At 37.1% G+C, this 23,210-nt stretch overlaps 1 pseudogene; it reads right to left on the bottom strand.

Annotated features, from left to right (window-relative positions):
- The window catches only part of LOC111542805, a 61,207-nt pseudogene extending 42,185 nt beyond the window's left edge, over positions 1–19,022 (bottom strand).
- Between the last annotated feature and the right edge of the window lie 4,188 nt (positions 19,023–23,210).

The following is a 23,210-nucleotide window of genomic DNA, read 5'->3' as shown; positions in this document are numbered from 1 at the left end:
AAGCTCTGGAATTTCCTGGAAACATGCTTTTGTATATTTCACGTAGTGGGATGGATAACAGTACCAGATAAAAACAGTCATAGGTTTAGTAAAATATAGTAGAGTCCTTTCTGCATTTGGGTTGTATGGGAATGCTTCCCGATCTGCTACAGGTAAAATCACATGTCTGTCAACTCCTGCCCCAAAACACAGGAGCCATCTGCAGAACAAGGCTGACATATTTATTTCTTTAAATGAGCTATATTTTGCAACACACACATTCGATCTGTAATCCAGTGTTTTAGTGGGTGTAGGTGTGACCTAGAAGCAGGCACAGTTCATTAAAAAACAAAAAGCACCAAAACTTTTTACAGGTTATTCTCACAGATAAAAATTCTATAGACTACCAACAGAGGAAGTCTTTATTGTTCCTGGAGAGCTAGACCATACACAGATGGATCATACTTGCTCTTTGCAGTCTCATTCAGAAGCAGGAAAAAGGGACTGTATTGGATTTGAATATGAAGGACAAAAGCAGCTCTGGAGACACCAAATAATAGTCTACATTACAGGTTTAACACACTCATTTAATCTCTGGGAAAAATAATGAAACTGGTGAAAAGTATTTATGGAACTGGAGGAGAGCATATTTTGCTGGTTTTACTTTATGTTTGAAGTTTTGGGTATAGCTATGCCCATAAATACTGAAATGCCTAGCGTAAAGAACGCAGCCTGGGGCATACCCCATAAAACTTACAGTGCAATTAAATGAGCAATTTCCACTGGAAATAAAACGGACATGTTGAGTGGAATATGAATTAAACTGCATATGACTCAGGCCTGCACTAGGCTTTAGAAAGAGAGATCTGCTGGTTTCAGTAGCACTTGATGCCATCCATCTATAGGTCAAGGCCGGTAAGTAACAAAAGATAACTGTAGTTAGCATGAAGATTAGGGCATACCAAATTGTGGTTAATGTAGTTTCCCTGTGAAAGAGCCCAGCAAAATTACGACTGATAACAAAGGATTAAACCTGAGCTTTCTTTACACTGCAGACATATTGAGCTTCTCTGCATTGTTTGCTATGCAGCATTTTTGACACTTCCCTCAAACTTCATTTTCACTTTCTGAATGTTCTCTCTCAGACCAAAGTTACCCAGGTGCCATTATAAAAGAGTTTCTAAGGGAGATTTCAACTAGAAAATGAAAAAGCCACTAAAACAAACATTGGTTTGCATTCCAGACCACTTTCTGCTCTTGTTCATTTCTGGGATCTTATTTGGAGATTAAAGGGTAATGATTCACTGATATCCTGAGGGAAAACCAGTTCAGGAGCAGCCTTTGAAAAAACATATGTAGAAATCTTGCTGATAGAGGGAGAAAAACAAGTTTCAATTTTATTTGTAGTGTAGGGTAAAGCAAGTCCACCCAAGATAAAGCTTAGCATTCTTTCTTTGAGGAATTAGGGTAAGGGTGAAGAAAAGAAAGCTTGATATTTTTCTGCCTATGAAAGCCAGAAGAAGGCTCAGAGAAGCCAGTTCCTTCTTTTCCTCTTTTCCCGAGTGCCAGACCTCTGCAACTCCCAGAGGAAATGAGGGCATGGGGTGGGTAATAGGGCATGTGATTGGAATGAGTATTCCCAGCCATTTAATATATTCACAAGTCAAACTATAAAGTATTTCTTTAAAAAAATTATAGTATTTCACTGAAGTTTGAATGTACTTTCTCTTGCCAAAATAATCAGTGTCCTTCATTTTTCTAATGATTAAAAATGTGCTACATATATAGGGAATTTTCCCAAATGAAAAATAACATTTTCTATGGCAGCACATACAGTGCTTGAATTTTTCACCTTAGATTGTATTCTAGCCAGACCTAAACTCAGTATGTCTTACTTGTATAATGATAATTCATGTCGTCAAACCAAATGCGCTGTTTGCTACTCGTTTGCCCAGGAGCCATCTTTTCCTAAAGTGAGCAATATTAGGTGCATTTGTCTGGCTGGCTCCTCCCTACAGCTTCTGCAGTCATGGAAGAGTCTGGAAGGACAGTGTTCGCTTGTACAAGAAGAGGGAAGGACAGGATGAGAAAAGCAAAATCTTGCAGCGTCTGTGGTCAGAAGAAGAAAGCTGAAGCTAGTTAGGAGGAAGGAGTGTGTGAGTGAATTAGGAGCTGAAGCAGTAAAGTAGCTTTCCCTGTGACCCTGATGTGTCGGGCATTTCTGTCTTAGACTAAAGGCATAATAAAAAAAAGGCACTTTATTTAGGTTAACAGAGCATTATATAACTGGAAAGTTTTACAGTTTTATATATATAGTGAATACTTTGTAGAGGATAAAAAGACTTCCCTTTGGTTTATTATTTGGGTAAGATAAAAACCCACGAATTCTTTAAGGATGCATTTCTTTCTTTTTCCTTTTTTTGCCTTTTTTTTTTTTAAGACAAAAGCTTGAAGGCATAAAATAGAGTTATTTTCATCGGGATGTCACCCTCGATGCTGCTGCTTTACTACATGTTCGTAGTCAAAATTATTTCATGTTTTCCTCGAATAGCTACGATCAGTTTGAAAACAGCTTTGTTAATTAGCAAGAGATGACGCAATATATCACTGCATCTTTGGGGCTCTGGCGCCAGCTAGTGGTGGGAGAGGGGAGCCGCCCTGTCGCTCTCAAATCTGGGAAGGCGTCGGTCTTCTCGCCTCCCCTTATCCCTCATCCTCCTCATTTTTTTCCATCAGCATAATGGGGGAATCATTGCAGTGTGGCCAGAGAGGAGTAGACGAGATTATAGATGAAAGTAGAGAAAAACGGTGGGCAGGGGCAGGGAGAGGAAAGGTCAGGCAAATGCAATCATTTCTCCGAAGGATTTGAGAAGAGATCATTTATTTGAAATATTCCTGCCATGTTGATGGAGCAGCTCAATCTTTTGCCAGTGAATTTTTAGCGTTTTGTTTTTCATTTGTAGATATACTTGAACATATACTTAGGACACGTTATAACTATGGAACTCATCACAAACACAGCACTGAGGACATGTTGTAAGTGTAAATTTGTGTTCATTTTTAAGTAGCAAATATTTCTACTGTGAACAGGCTCTGTTACCTGCTCACTGGTACGGCTCTAGGATGAATAACTCTCAAATGGTTAATAAAGGAGAAACCTCTTAAGATGGTATTTGTGGATGGTGCACTAAGAAAAAAATATAAAATTTCCAGGCAAAAGAGACTTTATTTGGGAAGTATGAAGTAGATATAGGTTTGGAGCCCTATCTGTTCTCAAATAGAAATAGATTGTGATGATTTGCAGGAAAACAGAAAACATACGTATTTATTTTAAGAACAAAGAATCTTTGGCAGGCCATCTTTCTCATTTAATTAAGCCATAACTGATCTTACTAGGGTTATGGAGGGACTTCAAATGCTAATAAATAAAACCTGAAGCTGAGACATTTCTTTCACCAAATAGCTGGAGCTGTTTATAACTCTATTACTTATTGCTAAAATCAATTATTATTGCTAATATTCCCTGTGGAATTTATTACGAAAACAAGCTGAAGGTTATAAAGAAGAACTTTTCTTTTTAAATGTCATTCATATATCTATATTCATGTCAGTTATAGAGAATAAGGATAATCTGAACCAAGACTCTTGTAATAATATTTTTGGAAGGCAGATCTAATTTAAGAGGAGATTTCACGAAGGAAGAAATTGTCACAGTCTTATCTCAGTCTAATTTATATTACTATGCTATTGGAGAAATAACATTTAAAACCTTGTCTGTGTGAGACATTAGGTGGTAAAATACCTGGTCATGGTGTTGGTGTGTGAGATTTACATAGACTACTATTTTGAGTACATTTTAAACTTTTGCTAAAAACTGCATATTTGATTAAGAAATTCACCTAACCTTGTTATCAACCGGGTCAAAATGTTGACATTTTCTCCTTGTTTTTAATCGTGTTAAACTTTTCATATATAATAAGGCCCTGGTTAAAAATCTTAAAATTCTTCAGTTGACCTTGTCTCCTCTGTGTCTCTTTTATCTGTCTTTTGCTATAGAAGCTGAGCTCATACAATTAAGAGTTTCAAATCAGTGCCTGAAAAGGAGTATTATTACTGTTTTCTTTTGTTTTAGAAAAAGCAAATTGACTTTAATAAGGCTCTATCAATGACAGTGGATTAATTGAAACACGTGAATGTTGAGTTGAATTGCCATAAAATTTTGAGAATTACAGCAAAATAAAATAATTTATCCTCTTTTAAAACAGCTTTGTAATATGTAAGTACCTACTTTAAGTGCTGAGTTTGTGATTAGAGCTATCTTTAAAACTGTTTAATGGTTGCCTTAAAATATTTTGATGCCTACTATAATCCTCATATAATTTTCCATATGCTACCAAGTAAATGCTTTGAAATGTCATTCCATCTTAATTTGAAATTTACTCATTAAGATTTTAAGATTTATCTTTTGAATTTAATTTCTTATTACTTTTTGATATTATAAAATTAGAAAGTAACTCTATACGGCAAATGAACACATTTGATGAAAGGAAGGGAAGCATACCTGAACATATTTATAATTTTTCTCTTTAGCAATTGCTCTGATGACTTTGAAATAGTGATATCAGCAAATAATTAGTTCATTTGATTCAAATCCTCCTTTCATTCAAAACTGTACATAGGATTTTTGAAAAATAAATAACCATAGGATATCATAGGATGTCCCTGAATGTGACAACATAAAGACAAACTTACAAATAAGGACACTCACACATTCATTCTGATATTCACATTTGAAAAGACAAGGCATACGAAAATGTGTATATGCGAATAATTAAATATTTGTTTGGCCTCTAGATTACACGCTTGTGAAATAGCACAATCTTCCCTCGCAGAGTGATGCTGGAATCCTCGACAGACCCTCTCCTCAGGAGACATTGGCACAGTATGAGGGGGACACATCTGCCGGCAAAGTACTACAGATGGTTCCCCTCATTAGCCTACAGAACTCCAAGCAGCCATCACGGAGGAGGCTTGGGAATCTCACTTGGACAAGATGTTAAGCTCGCCTCCTGTTCAATGTCATTACAATTTCTCCAAAATAATCTCCTTAGTGTGCTCTGTTGGGCTGGGGCTGGTTTACATGTCGCACTTGCAGAGATTGGAGATGGCAGCACCATATTCAGTTTGCCCAAGGGCATTACATGCTTTTTAGATTTGGAAAAGTTTCACAGCAAGTCAGACTTGGAAAACTTCTTAATCTAAATGCAGTGGTAGGGCAGCCTCCACGCTCCCTGGAAACTCATTAGCTTTTGGAATTCCAAGCACTACTCACCTTCATGTTCATGCTTCCTTATTACATTAAATGCATTTGCACTCTCATTTCTCCTCTTCCCCTCATCCCACTGATTTATTGACATAGTGGTATTTTAATTTTGTTTTGTTTACCCTTTGTTTATGAATCAGCCTTAAAATCAGGGCATCAAGCCCTGGCAACCGGAAATGTTAGTTAAGTTTAGCAGTAGAAACAGCAGGGGGAGCCCATACTGTTTTATGGTCTGCAGTTTCTCTGGCTGGATTATTATAATAATTATTATTATAGTCGCTGTTGTACGTTTATAACATAGATGTTTACAATTTGTGTACATGTATAACATACATGTTTAGAACACGGGCAATCACCATGTGCTAGACTGTTGCAGTTTTAAATCACAGAGGGTCAATTTTTATTCTTTAATTATATGAAATGATCAGGATAGCACTAACAATAATTGAGAAGATAAGAACTTGGCAGTAAGAGTTACTTTCCCTGTTTTTTGAACTAGAGAGAAATCCTGTTTCACATTTCATTATTTCTTGAAAAATAAAATAAGCGAAAATCCCTGTGTCATCTCTGTAGCTGTTTTCTGGCATTTCCAGCAGCAGCTTTTTGTTTTCTAAAGTAAAGAGACGTTAAAATGTACCATCTGATATGTTTTTAAGATTGCGATAGTGAGGAGAGGTTCTACTGCGATCACTGGGTATTCTAATATGAACCAGACTTAGTTTTCAATTTTAAAGCTATTAAAATGCAGAAGCCCAGTGGCCTTTCATATTGTTTTCTTATGCTTGATGAGGTCCTTGGGTCAGTAGGTTTTCAGTACCGTAAAATAATTCAGAATATCTGAACTACATTTTGCTCCTTAAAGAAACCATTGTAACATCTGTGGGCATACATTATATATATTGTAGCTCATCCTAGATTATTCTGCTTTATTGGAGGAGGAGGCAACTCTAAAGTGATATTCACATGCCTGAATTGGTGACTGCTGGTAATGTCAGAAAAATCTCCTCATAATGTGATTCCTGATTAGGTTAAGAAGAGTTTTGTAAATCTAAACAATTTCTATTGAATAATTTTTGGATTTCATAAGAAATAGCCTAAAACTACATTGCCAAGGATATTGAATATTGGTGCAACACACACACTTTTAAAAATTGAGAATAATTGGCCGGGCACGGTGGCCCATGCCTGTAATCCCAGCACTTTGGGAGGCTGAGGTGGGTGGATCACCTGAGGTCAGGAGTTCGAGACCAGCCTGGCCAACATAGTGAAACCCCGTCTGTACTAAAAATACAAAAATTAGCCACGTGTGGTGACAGACGCCTGTAGTCCCAGCTACTTGGGAGGCTGAGACAGGAGAATCACTTAAACCTGGGAGGCAGAAACTGCAGTGAGCCGAGATTCGCACCACTGCACTCCAGCCTGGGCCAGACAGCAAAACTCTATCTAAAAAAAAAATTGAGAATAATTAATTTTTTTTCTTTTTTGCCAAAATAGTGTAAGGTTTAAAATTCTATGATGGATCAATAATTCTGTGGATTGACATTTCTGGTTCTTTCCACTCTGAAATTAAAAAATGCAATCTTGGGTGATCAGAAAACCTTAGGGAGGAATAGCATTTGAAGAGGTCTTGACGGTTGAAAAGAGCTTTATGGGGATGGTAGTGGGTGGGATGTGTAGTTGTGAGAGGGCAAGATACTTCAGGCAGAAAGAAGATCATAAGCAAAGGGGTAGTATTGGAAAGGGGTCCAGTGAGACTAAGATATAGGAACCTTGGGTATATACAAAGGAGCAGTGGGCTGTCTGTGATGTTCTGATGTGCAGCTAAGCAGTTAGGACTTTATTCTAGAGGCAGTGGGAGCCAGGGAGGGTTTTAGAGGGAGACATAATAGGAATTACATTCCAGGATGATTGATTTGGTGCCAGAGTACAGGATCCTTTGAAGATTTAATTCAGTTTATTTAGCAACATCATTAGAAAGCAAAATAAAGAAGATCTAATTTAAAAGTGTCTCTCCACATAATTTTAGAATATGATATAAAATGTTTTTATGTCACCTTCCTTGACTAATATAGTCAATGCTAAAATCCAGGAGAATACCTAGCTTTATTGGTCTTTTCTTTCCATGAATATTGATAATAACATCTTACATCTGGGGAACATAATTTATTATTCTAAATGCTTATTATTCAAAATAACATAATAAAGCCATAATAAGTCTCTCCCCCACCATGATCTCTCTTTGATGGCTTATATAAACATAGATTTAGAGATAAGATGGAAAGCTTAGTGTTTCTATGAGTAGTTGAAATCAGGTCGGGCACAGTGGCTTACGTCTGTAATCCTAGCACTTTGGAAGGCTGAGGCAGGTGGATCACCTAAGGTCAGGAGTTCAAGACCAGCCTGGCCAACATGGTGAAACCCCATCTCTACTAAAAATGCAAAAAATTAGCTGGGCGTGGTGGTGGGCACTTGTAATCCCAGCTACTTGGGAGGCTGAGGCAGGAGAATCACCTGAACTCGGGAAGCAGAGGTTGCAGTGAGCTGAGATCATACCATTGCACTCCAGCCTGGGCAACAAGAGTGAAAAAAAAAAAAAAAAAGGAAGAAAAGAAATAAATAAATTATCATTCTATGGCTACTTGTTTTAAATAAGCACTGAATTTCATTTTGTAGGTATCTTACACTGTAGTACCATAGTTGACTCAATTATGCACTCATAAAGCACTTTTTGGAGATAAATAGAGCCTGTTATATGTGAGTGTTGTTCAGTAATGTCTTTCTTTCTCTAAAAAGTTTTACAGTTTGCAGACATGATATATTAATATCGTATTCTATTTGATCCAGAGAGAAAGAGAAAAGGGACAATAACATGAAGAAAGCAAAAGGGGGCTCTAATTACAGAGAAGAGATTTAAATAATTTTAGTAAAATATATTATTTTAAAAATGTTTCAAGAAAATAGTTCAAATCAATATATTTTAAAACCCTATAGTCTACTTTAAAAAGTATCATTGGAGTAGGGAGGAAACCCAATAAGACAATTCCTTCTAAACCATTTGGCAAAAAGTGGGAACTTAGAATAGTTACCTAATGCAGTCCATTTGTCTGTTGAACTGATAGTACCATGATTCAAGTAACACACCATTTCTGGCTTATGTAGCCAAAATTACCATCTTTGACTTCCATTTCAATGTATGCTTCCATCTAACTTCGTATAAATATATAGGGCTCTTTAGATTCTGTGTTTGGCATTATCACAATTTTTGCTTGGCTCAGACAAGGCAGGTTGATTATCATTAAAGTGTTATTTATTTCTATTTTATTAAGCCCCTTTTACATTCATGTTACAGGTTAATTTATACTTTTATTTCATGCACTACTTGGCTTTACTGATTAATATGCCCCATGGCATTCAATAAAGTCAGGCAGTGGAGGAAATAAGAGTGGTATTAATTTCTAACATTGCTATAAATTTGCCTTAATAAAACTAGCTCAATAACATTACAGAAGTAATACAATGGATGCTTCCAAATTGTTAGCAAAGATGCAACTAAACAATTTTCCTTCCTGAATTTCACATAACACCATTGCCTTTTCTTTGAAGTGTGGAAATGAAACCTGCCATATATTTTTTCTCTCTTTAAAAGGTAATCTAATAGTTGGCATGATAACACAGTACACAGCTCTCCATTTGACTTATTCCAATATGCCTTATTCAGACTTTAGGTTACAAACTGTGCAAATTAACACAGGCTCTCAGGCCCCTGGGATGGGTGAGTGAAATTTTATTCATGTAAGAATTTTCATAAATATTAATATTAGGTCTGCAGAATTGTTTGTTCTTCTCTAATCTATTAATGTTCAATTCCAATAATAAATATGATTACTACAAAATCTGAAAATATGGAAGGGCTAGTGAAAGTCTACATGCTAGGTTTTTTTTTTTTTTCCAGTTAACCCAGCTCTCCCACCCCAATTGTTCAATGAAATAAGGTTAGAATTAGGATTTATAGGAATTTATAAAAACGAGGACACACTGCTATCCACTGAATTTTGGCTCACAAAATTTTGATGATAAAGAATGTATTCCATTATTAAGTAACCAAATTCATGCATTAGAAGAGAACACTTATTCTCTCTTTTTCATTTATTAGCCAGGCTAGCCAAAATATTGTTACGAATTGGAAATTTGCCTTTATCTCCATTATTCCAAAAAAGTAAGGGCACTTTACCCTGTGCTTTCCCTTGGCTTTTCAATAATGTCTTTGAATAGCATTTATGGGCTGGAAGGAGATTTGATAGAGAAAAGCAACAAATGGAAATGTGTTCATTGGACAGATATTTGTTTATCAGCCTTTGTACAAGGCTGGGGATAGAACTGTGAAACAGTTTTACCAGTTTGTTCTTTATTTAATATATAGACCTTTTTTTTTTTTTTTTTTTTCTGAAGTAGGGTCTCTGTCTGTAGCCCAGGCTGAAATGCAATGGTGTAATCATGGCTCACTGCAGCCTCAACCTCCCAAGCTCAAGCCATCCTCCCGCCTCAGCTTCACAAGTAGCTGGGACTACAGGCACATGCCATCATGCCTGGCTAATTTTTAATTTTTTTGTAGAGATGGGGTCTTGCTATGTTTCCCAGGCTGGTCTCTAACTCCTGGAGTCAAGCAATCCTCCCACCTTGACCTCCCAATGTGGTAGGATTACAGGCATGAGCCATCATGCCCGGCCTAGTGAAATTTCATACCATTAGTAAGGAAGCTATTTTGGGACAGATTTTTTTTTTTTCTGTTTGTCTTTGAATGGATGAGGAACTTCTGCATTCATTAAATCCCCCTCAAATCATACCAGACAAAGCAGTAGGCACCTTTGCTCACCAAACAGCTCAAGAAATGGTGGCAGGGTGAGTCATTCTCTTTTTTTTTTTTTTTTTGAGACAGACTCTCGCTCTGTCGCCCAGGCTGGAGTGCAGTGGGGGATCTCGGCTCACTACAAGCTCCGCCTCCCGGGTTTACGCCATTCTCCTGCCTCAGCCTCCCGAGTAGCTGGGACTACAGGCGTCCGCCACCTCGCCCGGCTAGTTGTTTTTTATTTTTTAGTAGAGACGGGGTTTCACCGTGTTAGCCAGGATGGTCTCGATCTCCTGACCTCGTGATCCGCCCGTCTTGGCCTCCCAAAGTGCTGGGATTACAGGCTTGAGCCACCGCGCCCGGCTTTTTTTTTTTTTTTTTGAGATGGAGTCTCGCCCTGTTACCCAGGCTGGAGTGCAGTGGCACAGTCTCGGCTCACTGCAAGCTCTCCCTCCCAGGTTCAAGTGATTTTCTTGCCTCAGCCTCCTGAGTAGCTGGGGCTACAGGCACCCGCCGCCACATCCGGTTAATTTTTCTATTTTTAGTAGAAATAGGGTTTCACCATATTGGCCAGGCTGGTTTCGAACTCCTGACCTTGAGATCCGCCCTCCTTGACATCCCAAAGTGCTGGGATTATAGGCGTGAGCCACTGTGCCCAGCCAGATGAGTCATTCTTATACCCACTCAGCACTCTGAGTTTTGTTTGTTTGTTTGTTTTTTGAGGCAGAGTCTTGCTGTGTCCTCCAGGATGGAGTGCAGTGCAGTGGCATGATCTTGGCTCACTGCAACCTCTGCCTCCCCAGTTCAAGTGATTCTCCTGCCTCAGTCTCCAGAGTAGCTGGGATTACAGGCGCCTGCCACCACGCCTGGCTAGTTTTTGTATTTTTAGTAGAGATGGGGTTTCACCATGTTGGCCAAGCTGGTCTCGAACTCCTGACCTCAGATGATCCACCCCCCCTCAGCCTCCCAAAGTGTTGGGATGACAGGCATAAGCCCTGGTGCCCGGCCACTCCGGGCATATTTTGAGACGTTTACTAAATCAGCTTAATAGAATGATTTAACACCTCCTCCTTTGCCCCAGTTCAAATGAATCCAAGCCTATTAGATAAGAGGATTTGATGTTTTCATATTTTCCTTTGCTCAGCTTTTGGTTGAAATTGCATTTTCAGATAACTCACATAAAAAAGATGTGCCCTTTCATGTTAATATATTTATGCAACTTCCAGCTTTATGAGAAAGTAAGAGTTTAATTTTTACTGTTTCTGCTACTAAACCCAAACTGATCTTCTTTGCTTTAAAAATGAGATATTCAGAATAAACAATTCTAGGCTGGGTGAGGTGGCTCATGCCTGTAGTCCCAATGCTTTGGCAGGCTGAGGCAGAATTGCTTGAGTCCAGGAGTTTGAGACCACCTGGGCAACAGTGAGACCCCATCTCTAGAAACAAACACAAGCAAACAAGCAAACAACAACAACGAGAAGAGGTGGCTCACACCTATAATCTAATCCTAGCAGTTTGAGAGGCTAAGGTGGGAGGATCACTTGAACCCAGGAGTTCAAGACCAGCCTGGGCAACATAGCAAGACCCCATCTCTACAAATAATTAAAAAATTAGCTGAGTGTGCTGGCATGTGCCTGTGGTCCCAGGAACTCGGGAGGCTGAGGTGGAAAGATCACTTGAGCCTAGGAAGTTTCAGTGAGCTGTGATCATGCCACTGCACTCCAGCCTGGGTGAAAGAGCAAGGCCCTGTGTCAAAAAAAAAAAAAAAAAAAAAAAAAAAAAGGCATTTCTAAATCATTCCTCAAACTACTTTTTAGTAAGAAGCTATCTTCAAAGGAATAATCTGCATCCTGGATCCTGAGAATGATCGATCATTCAAAAGCAAAGCAACAATTTTAGAGACTTGGGAGTCCCAGTTTAGAAAGAAGAACATTTGTTTCCAGAGTCCTCCTTACATCCTGAGCTAGAAAATAAGAGAATTGCATTGGCTTATCCATCTTCAGGTAACCATTCACTTATAAACATGCTGATGACTCAGGGACTTGAATCAATCTAAACAGGCAGTCATCTATACAAGCCTTTATTTGCTTTAGGAAATCTGTTAGCTACTGAAGTTTGATGTATTTTTATAAATTTTTATGAAGTAGACTAAACTTAGTTTATTATATTTCAGGATGGATTTGACAATGCCTTTGATTGACCTCACAGCTGCTCAACACACAAAGGTACCTAAAATTGATACACTTCAGTCATTAGGCTAAACTCTGGCAAAAGTTTTCCTTTTTTTTTATTTTATTTTTTGAGACGAAGTCTCACTCTTGTTGCCCAGGCTGGAGTGCAATGGCATGATCTTGGCTCACTGCAACCTCTGCCTCCCAAGTTCAAGTGATTCTCCTGCCTCAGCCTCCCAAGTAGCTGGGATTACAGGCATGTGCCACCACGCCCATATTTTTATTTTTAGTAGAGACAGGGTTTTGCCATCTTAGCCAGGCTCTTCTTGAATTCCTGACCTCATGTGATGCACCCGCCTCGGCCTCCCAAAGTGCTGGGATTATAGTCGTGAGCCAGCGTGCCCACCCAAAAGTTTTCCCTTCTAATCAAATGAGGAAATTTTATTGAGATAAGAATGGGCATGGTGGCTCAGAACTTAGGGAGCCTGAGACGGATGGATCACTTGAGTCTAGGAATTTGAGACCAACAAAAAATATAAAAATTAGCCGGGCATGGTGGTGGGCGCCTGTAGTCCGCTGCTGGGGAGGCTGAGGCAGGAGAATGGTGTGAACCCGGGTGGCGGAGCTCACAGTGAGCCGAGATCGCCCCACTGCACTCCAGCCTGGGCGACAGAGAAAGACTGTGTCTCAATCAATCAATCAATAAAATTTAGCCTGTTGTGGTGGTGTGCACCTTTAGTCCCAGCAACTTGCGGGCTGAGGTGGGAGGATCACTTGAGGCTGGGAGGCAGAGAGGTTGCAGTGAGCCTGGATTGCACCACTGTATTCCAACCTGGGTGACAAGAGCAGGACCCTGTCTCAAAAAAAATAAAAAAAAGAAAAAGATAAAGAAAAGATGGGAAAATCAGACCTGTTGGTGAAATGAGTTAGGCAGTGAATTGAACCAAAATGTAAAGTTCTATGTTTTTAGCTAATAGGAAATAAAATATACTGTTGGTAACCCCTCAGGACTTTGAATCCATGTATGATTACATTGCTTGATAGTTTCCCCCCAATACTATCTAATCTGAAGTTATTGCAAATAAAATGCAAATTAAACAATGCTAAACATATTTTCATTTTAAATCTCTGTTCTATAAGTATATCTAAAAACTTAGTCTGCAAAAATGTACTATTTTAATTCATTCTTTTTTTATCTTAAATGTACTATTTTAATAAGTCATTCTTTTTTTATCTTTAAAGTGAAAGCAAGTTTATTAGGAAAGAAAAGGAGTAAAAGAATGGCTACCTCATAGACAGAGCAGCCCCAGTAATTCATTCTTTGCAAAGCTTTCTGGGGTACGATGATGCTTAACAGACTGGGTCAGTTGTAAAAATAGTTTTTCAAATGTTGGTATCAAAATAAGTAATATATGTAGAAAGCAAATAAAACTTATTTGGTGACAACTAGATTATATTGATACAATTTTAAGTTTCAGATAGTCTCAGCTTAAATCTTTAGTGAAATACATTAATTTTTCAATTGATCAGGACTCAGCAAAATATATATGAATGTGAGATGAAGGATGCTAAAATTTTCCCCTCTCCTGGATTTTTTTTTAAACAACTACATTAGTTACTACCCTTTGAGAATAAGGATATTATTTTCTTTTTGAAGGGAAACGTTGTACTCTATAGAATGACTTGTACTGTCTTTTTTGTGCCATTATTAATACATTTCCTGTTTAAGGAAGTGACTTTTTTTTTTTTTTAACATGATAGTTTAAACTTCAAAATAAGTGCTATTGACTTTTAAAATATCTTATTAATGTCATTCTGGGTATGAAGAATAAAGTGTGGAAAATGCTTGTCATAATAATCCTATTGTTATGAGATTCTCCTTTTTGAATAAAATAGCTCACATTTGTTGTTTCTTTTCTGGGGAGTGGCAGTTGGGAAAGGGGAAAGTAAGTTTTGTAGATAAAGCAAACAGATCCCTCACTTTTAGATTAGTGAAGGATATGGTGATTTTTAAAAATACAAATATATACTCTACCTATAATATATATTAAATGTCAGATACATCTTCTAGAAATCTTGCCCTCATATTTACAACGGCCGTATAAATGTCCTCATATAATTCTATCTAATTGATTCTGTTCCCTTCATTTCTGTTTTTCTGTTCTTTCCTTTCAATCAGCTTCCTAAGGTTGAATGTTTTTCTGTTCTTATTGCCTTCATCAAAACCACCACTTATACTTCAACGAGATTAAAATTGAGATATTAAGCACAGAAAATAGGAAAAACAAAAGTTTTAACTGAATTTTTTATGTTATGTACTTGAAGCATATTTCATGAATGAATAACATACATGATTAACATGCATTTAAAATAGTATGTAGATTGCACAATGAAAATGCTATCATTTACTGAGTGGAATCTGTATTTTCATTTAATTTAATATTTTTCACTTACAAAATTAGCAAGGTAGTTATGCAGCATATATATATGCATATGCTTTATAAAAGCATATATTTTAGAGTTTTGCCTTTTGGGAAAAAATACATGTATATAGTTATTGAGGCTTTACTCTTAAAACCAAGGTGACCCTCAGTTTTGAAAAGTACAGAGCAGTATAGTGAATGATTAACAAATTATACTCTGCAAAATAAGCCTTAGCTGTGCATTAATACTAGTAAATACGCTTTCTGCATTCTTATTTGTGCTAGGCAATGTGCTAAATGCTTTATATACATTAACCTCATTTCAGTTCATTTAACTTCATAAGAAAGCCATTGGTTAGGAATTTTTACCCTCATTTTACAGGTGAGAAAACGGAAACGGAGTTGAATGACTTACTCAAGGTCTCAGAGTTAATCAGTGGTAAAGTTAGTATTTGGATTCATGGCTATCCAATTACACATACAGCATGTTGAACAAGATCAAGAGGTTTAAAATACCTGTAAATTTTTTGATTAGATAAATATGATGTGGAAAGATATAATAATGATGGCAATAAATAATTAGTAAATGTTAGAAGACAGAGTTTAAGAGACAAGGATATGATGCATAACCCCTTTCCTCCTGTAGAAGTAGATGAGAAAGTTGTAGTAGAGGAGATGCGATGATAGTTCTGTAAAACTGTGAAGTAAGCATTGATTATTTGCTTGATTCATTAATTTACTTAACTAGGCTTTTATTGGCCACTCTTGGGTGGTGGTATAGAAAGATCAGTAGGAAACATGCCTTCTTTTACAAAGTTGACAGTCTTTTGAGTATGTAGAGCATCCACGGGTAAGTAGTGCAGAGGTTCAAGAATGACTATAGATTGTACTGATTACAAAGGAAGGTATGTAATCTAGAAAGGAGTACATGGTGGGTGGGAAGGAGACCTATCCTGAGTTTTAAAGTTCATTATGTGAGGCAGGTAATATGGTCAAGATTCCAGGTAGAGAAAACAGGTGATAGAAAGCCAAGAAGGTTCATATGACATATGAGAGTGGGTAGGTTAGTGCAGCAATTGATGAACCTGAAGACAAACAGATAGAAAGACTAGATCTTCCAGGGCTGAACAGGATAGAGGTTGCTGTAAGGCTGTGGGGAAGAGGCGTGGTGAGATCCACGTTAGGACAAACATGCTGGCTGTAGTGTGGAGAGAGGGTTGGAGAGGGGCCATGCTGGAGAAAACCAGTTAGGAGGCTGTTGCAGACAGGAGGAAAGTGACAAGGGCCTGATGGTGGGCAATAATGGGGGTTTTAGTGAGAAGGGGACAGCCCAGGATATCAAAGAAAACAAGAGAAGAAAAGTTTCAAGGAGGAAGAAACAGTAAACAGTATCAAATGATGTAGAGAAAAGCTATTCATTGGGTTGAATAACAAGATCTCTGGTGACTCTTGCTAGAGAAGCAAGTGTTAGTGGTTCACAGAGAAGCCTTTGGGGTGGGGGAGTGACCCGGGGGTGAGTGGGAAGGAAACACAGTGAGTGCCCAGTGTTTTCCTTTGCTACTCCCTGTGCTGATTTCCTCCTCTACTTCCAATCTTGGGAAAGAAAAAAGACACTTATTGGACAATTAGTGAAAACTAGGGCATGCTATAAGCCTCAAAATGACCCTATGATGTTGGGCCCACTGTGATCTTTATTTTCTAGGTGGGGAACAGAGAGTTTGAGAGATTTATACCCCAGCCCAAGATCCACAGTCAGTAAATGGCAGGGCTCTAGTTCTAATCCAGGTCAGTGTGATTCCAGAGCTCATAGTCTCACCACTACCCTCTTATAGAATTTAGAGTCTTCATGCGTGCTCTTCTCTCCTTCCCTCTCAAGACTATTTGCAATCATGGAGCTAATAGACCTATTTTCACCAAAACATAAATGATGGGCACAGCTTATTATGTTTGTTTGTTTTTTTTTCTGGATGTATTTTGAAATGACCATTGGATGTACTTCTTTTTGCATTTTTATTGTGAAATAAAGCACCATTTTTGGCACTTTATGTAAGTGGAATCATTTGTATTCTTCTGTGTCTTGCTGCTTTTGCTCAAAGCTACATTTTGCGATTCATCCACATTGAGTGTGGCATTAGTGCATTCATTTTCAATGCTGAATAATATTTCCTTATATGAATTTGCCATGTTATTTGCCATGCTGTTTTATTCTTTAGGGACTTGTGGGTTATTTCTAGTGATGAACAATTATGACTGATGTTGTCTCTTTTGTTTAAAGTTCATTTTTCTGTTCAAGAAGCTCTAAGAATGCGATTTTAAACATCTTTAAATATTTTAGGAGGTCAGGATCCCTTTCCAATTCCCTTGAAATGAAACCTGACAGGTGGTTCCTGTGGGTTCCTGATTTGCTTACTCATGAGACCAAACCTGAGAAGTATGAGGAGCATTTCTAAATTAAAATGTTTAAATAGGTCAGGTGAACTGAAAAAACAAAGAAAGTTATTACCAGATCTCCCATTTCCCCTAGCTCTTCCACTTCATTGTTGCAATCTTAGCTAAATGCAGTCAGCTTGCATATTTTCCTGCATCGGTCCTTTGATCAGTAAAGTAATTTCTTTTCCTTCCTTTGTGCAAATCTTTTGATTATATTAAGTTCATTCTTTAAAGACCAAATATGGTAAAAAATATTAACAATTTGAATAATTTTAGCAACTATCTAAAATAACTTATTTTGCAGGGGATAAAACTAGAAATATTTAATTTTATAAAGTGAATCATCAAAATATAATACAACCAGTAATAAGATCATAGTGTATCACATATTTTAATAACAACATATAAGATAGACACAGTGTAGTACAGAGGTTCAGGGTATAGGCTCTGGAGTCAGAAAGTCCGGGTTCAAATTTCAACTCTACTTCTTACTGCCTGCATCAATGTGGTGAATTTCGTAACCTTCTAGAAGTAGCTTTCCTCAATTATAAAATAAGGATAATAGTAGTATCTATTTAATAGGGCCGTTGTGACCATCAAGTAAAACACCTCAATAAATGTTAGTTGTTGTTGATATATTTAGCACATCCAAAGGGTAGAATAACCAGAGTATTTATTAAAAAATCTTGAGAGAGATAGTTATCTGCTTATGTTATAGCTATTTATTCAACATTTAATAGGTTCGTCTTCTGAGGCAGAGGTTGCGGATCAGACAAAAGTACAACTTGTGGAGGTAAGACAATTAGAAAATTGTAATCAAGTGGCAATATTAAATAAAATATATTTGGAAACATAAAGTAGGAAGTGATTGCAGAATGTGGATCATTTGAAGGTACAACTTTCTAGGAATTGTATTTTGAATTTGATCTCAAACGAAGTAATAGTCACAACTTTGCCACAAAGAAAATTGAAGTTCTTCCAGAAAATGTGTGTATGTAAAGAACGGAAGGAAAAATGAGTACGACCTCTTTTAGGGGACAACAGGGATGGAAACTGTGAATGGAATGGGTGAAGAAGGGAGAAATAATTGGTGGAATATTTTATAAACAGCTTTTCTTAAGACTCATATGTTTATTAGATGGTAGGAAAATAAAAAATTCAGTTCCATTTGGATTGGCTTACTGAATTATAAACTTATTAAGGCAAAATGTGACCAATCTGGCAGATTAAAGAAAAGTGGTAATATTTTGGCAAAATAAACTTTCTATATTTTCTTTTTCTTAATAAAGATATAAATAATAAAGCACTTTGACATTTCAAAGATTTAAAATTTATATTGAAAAAACACTCTTGAAATTCCTGTCAGTCATTTGAATCATTTGCTGCTTTTGTCATCTTCTTGTTACTTTTTTTTTTTTTTTTAAGATAAGACTCCTTCCCTACTGCTTCGACTGTAGTTAGTATTTTCTAGGTTGGCTGTAGGGATTGTTCCCTGGAGCTTATGTACCCCACAACGCGTTGACGACTCCCCCAGGTCAATAGAATCCACTAGGTGGCGCACAGGTCTACTGCCGCGTCTCGTCTCCTCTGGGCGCAACTCTCGGAACAGCAGTGGATGTTCAAAGAGTGGCTGGAGAGATCAGTCCAACCATGTGGAGCAGCTTCCCTACGGTCTACTCTTTCAAAAGACTGTAAGCCTAGTGTTCCTTCAAACTGTTACTGTAATGAAATCCCCGAATATGGACAATGATGGTGTGGTTTTGAGTACGAGAAAGCGTGCGGTTTTGCTTCATGAGACTTAAAGACGAGCAGGCAGACATGCATCCATCCAGCTGCAGTTCACAGCCCATGCCCCCGGCAAGTAGCAGGCTGGCGACTGAGAAGCTCCCCAGAAGCTACCCTTAATGCCCAAAGATGGATTTAGGCAATGACACTGCAATGTACGGAAAGGGAAAAAGGGACGAGAGGAAGGTATCAAAAAGAGGGAGATTATTTCAATATTAACTTGAGTGCAGGCATAATTCGCTCTCATTTCTGGCAGGCAATTGAGCACTCTGCTTCATATGCAAAATCGAGGGTACATTCTGATGTAGATTTCGCATAGTGGGAAATGAAGGTCTTTTGTTTTTCTTTTAAATTGCATTGGGCAATTTCCTTTATTTCTTATATGAAACGCTGTAGGCTTTGTACAAGTATTTTATACGTTATTACCATTCTTCTAAAAAGGGACAGCTCTTTTCTTTCCAATTTAAAGTAGTGGATAATGACTTTGGCAGCATTTTCCTGCCTTTTTCAAGTTTATGGAACCCATTCCTCATCATTAGGCTGAAGATGCAGATAAGAAAGGACGAGCCTTTTTCTGGAGCTTGTCACATCAATGTTGCTTCTTAGGTGATTAAAAAGAAAGCAGCGAGGATATTGGAGAAAACGTCTGACAAAAGGTAATGGAAACCCAGTAACAGACGAAAACCGGTGATAGATTAGGCAAACCTTCTCTGCTAAGTGCATGTGTGCATTTCAGCTCAGGAACAAAAATAAGACCCTGTTCTACGGAGGCTCTTAAAAAACTGACCTGTGCTGGCCCCACATGCTAAGGTTTATTTGAGGCGCCCGAAGGTGATTAGATCCAGGAGGAGGCGTTTTTCTGCAGTTTAGCTTGGGAACTCAGAGCCAGCCAAATGCTTACTGCAGCTGCTTGTTGGCTGGTTCAAAGGTATAGAGCTAGTTTAATTAAAATCGGCAGGCGCGTTTTGATTTTGGTCAAAATAGATTTTATTATTTTTAAACTTCCTGTGGAATAATTAAAAAAAAAGTATTTTAATTCCCTTTTCTTTTGTCCAGCATTCTTATTCCCCTTTCCATCCCCTGCTATCATAATAATGGGAGGGGTTCAATATGGAATTCTTAAAAATCTCTCCAGGGTTATAATTTTGGTTCAGGGATACGCGGTGGTCCAGTAAAAACATCTTTAGCACAAATGTAATTTGGAGTATATGGAAATTGTGTAGTAGTCACAGAGGTATTTCTTAAAAATACCTTTGCTAATAATTTTGATAGGCTAGAAGTAGATGAGTGAACATGATATTTGATTATGAAAGGTATTTTGCCTGGTGTTCAATTGGTTTATTGTTTTGAAGGAAGGAAGTTGACATGCAATTTAATAAAGAAAGTACATTTTCTAAAAGAAAGCATTTACTTCTGTTTATTAAAATATGGTATTTCAATATGCAACAAAGAAAAAATGATTTCTGGTATGATACTAGAAACAAATCTGGAAGTGAAAAAAGGGATGACTGAAAAACAGATTATAGTTAACAATATAAATCTCTAGAAGTAATATACTTTTCACCTCTGGGTGCCACTGTTCAACTGCTTCTTGTTTTTATGACTGTTTGAAAGCCAGATGCTTCGTGTAGATGTGTTCTTAAAAGAATCTGTTAAAGAGACATTTCCTCTATCTCTAGTTATCTGCTAAATAACTTTTTTGGCACCTGGATGTAAATTCAGCATGGTTGTGATTTTCCATTTTAATTATCAAATGATGACCAAATAATATTGAAGATTGTTTATGTGGGCAATTGGCTAGGTTAAAAGCCTGATTTCATCTCTTATGGAAATGAATTTTGTATTTGCCTTTTTGGTAGGCATTTAACCAGAAAAAGCCTTTAAAACGCAGGGAGTTTTAGGTTAAATTTGTTGTCATTTGTAGATATGATTTTAATTCTGCACAAATGTTTCAATAGAAATCAATTTTATAAAAGAGAAATAATGGGTAGACATTGGAAGGAATTAATCAATGAAAATATAATTTCAAGAACCTAACATTGTTAACTGAAATATTATTTTTCACTTAAATTTAAAGCTTAATTCCTTTAGCAATTCCATGAAAGCAAAAAACCCTACAGGAATTTGTCTATATATTTTCTGAATTCTTAATTCTCAGGTGTGATTATTTTAATAAAAATAACAACATTTGTAATTTTGCAAAATGTATGAGTAATTTTTTTTTTTTTTTTTTTAAAAACTAGGCAATGAATTAGTATTTTGTAACAAGAAACAAATGCACATATTTGGTTGGTTTTTAAATCTCTAATTACTTATTTTATACTTGGGGCTTATCAGAAATGGAAGAGAAAGAGGTTATAATGCCAAAGTTAATTTTGTTTTGTCATATACAAAGTAGTTAATCTACAAATTATTGATTGATATTCTCCCTCTTTTAACTCTTTTAGGACTCAATATTTAAAGCAAAACTAATTTATCTAGATGTTCTACGGCACAAAATTAATTCTCCTGGGACTGGTCCAGGCCAAGCCTCATTATGGAACAGTTCCTCTTGCTGAACTAGTCTAAACCTGATTCTTACTGGGATACTTTTTCAGAGTTATTTGCAACAAAGAATTTAACCCTTGAGAAACTACAGAATTTACTTTCAAGTTTATACGTATTAGGCCACTTGAGGGGATCAGGAAGTCATTAAAATCAGAGTATGTCTTATTGTCGTGGATGCTTCCTGGGATGTTGAAGTTAGGCAATTGTATTTGTGTATACTGCAGGGATTTTAGCTTTGTAATCATATACCAGAGTTGAAGTGTTCATTTAAGACATTTTTTACCCTTCCCTAATCTGCATCACAACAAGCATATTACTGACCCTGTCTTTTTCATTTATATGTAAGTGGTGAATTTAGTCCTTTGTCTGGGTGCCCAAATAGTTGTTCAGATCGTACAGCAAGTTTCACTGACTTTCTTTGCTTTATGTCTAACTAAATCATTTGGTTACTTGGTGTTTTTGTGCATACACAGACCCCAAGACTGTAACTGTTAAACAGCTCCAAAAGTAGTTCAGCATCATTCATCATTTATATTTCCTTTACTGTGTGTGTATGTGTGTGTGTGTGTGTGTGTATAATATCTTTGCAAAATATTATTGGGGAATAGATTTTTTAAATATCAGTTTTTGTGTTGACTTTTTGCCTTTTGTGTAGCAGTTAGTTCATAAAGATCAGACCATTTTCCACTGGAGAATCTCTTGCATTTTAAGGTTCTTTGATCATTGTGGGCATCTTACCCAATTTTTTCACTGAAGTAGTTTTCCTCATTCAAAATGCCACATTTTCTATTAGAATGTTACTAATCTGGCTCAATATATTTTCCTTTTGTGGCTGGTAAAGAATATTTATTTGGTGCTAGTGAGGCAGCCCTATCTACCAGCCAGGACTTTCACAGAGAAGAAGATGGTGGTCAACTTGAGGATGGGTAAGTGTCTTTATGATGGAAAGCAATAATTTAGCCAATTATTAACAATCATCCAGGCTATTGTTAAGCCATACTAAATTATGGGATTAATAAGCAAACATTCAGGTAGTTCAGTGGTATTTGATAAGGAAATTTAATTTACTTACATAAGTAAGTAAATTACTTAAATTTGTAAATTAAGTACATGCAATTTACTTAAATTGGCCAGTGAATGTAATTTCTCTGTAAAATAATAGCTTTTTTTTTTTTTTTTTTTGAGGCAGAGTCTTGCTCTGTCACCCAGACTGGAGTGCAGTGGCATGATCTTGGCCAAGATCGTGTGATTCAAGTGATTCTCCTGCCTCAGCCTCCCGAGTAGCTGGGATTACAGGTGTGTGCCATCACGTCTGGCTAATTTTTGTATTTTTATTAGAGGCAGGGTTTCACCAAGACAGTCAGGCTGGTCTTAAATTCCTGACCTCGTGATCCGCCTGCCTCGGCCTCCCAAAGTGCTGGGATTACAGGGTGTGACACCGCGCCTGACCTAAAATAATAGTTTTAATAGAAATTGCTGCCTTGTGAAACTGAGTTCTCAATCTATAATGTGGTATATGTTTCTGTTTTAAATTCATTATAAAAGGTATTTAAACTTCATAGATTTCTTCCCCCTCTGTATTTTTGCTAGCCTAGATGCACAAAAAAAGAATGCTCTATACCTTGTGGACATTTAATAAAGATTAATTTTTTTAAACTAACAATTTAAATATAATCTCCAGATGGAAGCGTATCTATGTTAGTTTA

This window comes from Piliocolobus tephrosceles, chromosome 11 (assembly GCF_002776525.5).
Source record: "Piliocolobus tephrosceles isolate RC106 chromosome 11, ASM277652v3, whole genome shotgun sequence".
NCBI lineage: Eukaryota > Metazoa > Chordata > Mammalia > Primates > Cercopithecidae > Piliocolobus > Piliocolobus tephrosceles.
This window is presented reverse-complemented; position numbering and strand designations above follow the sequence as displayed.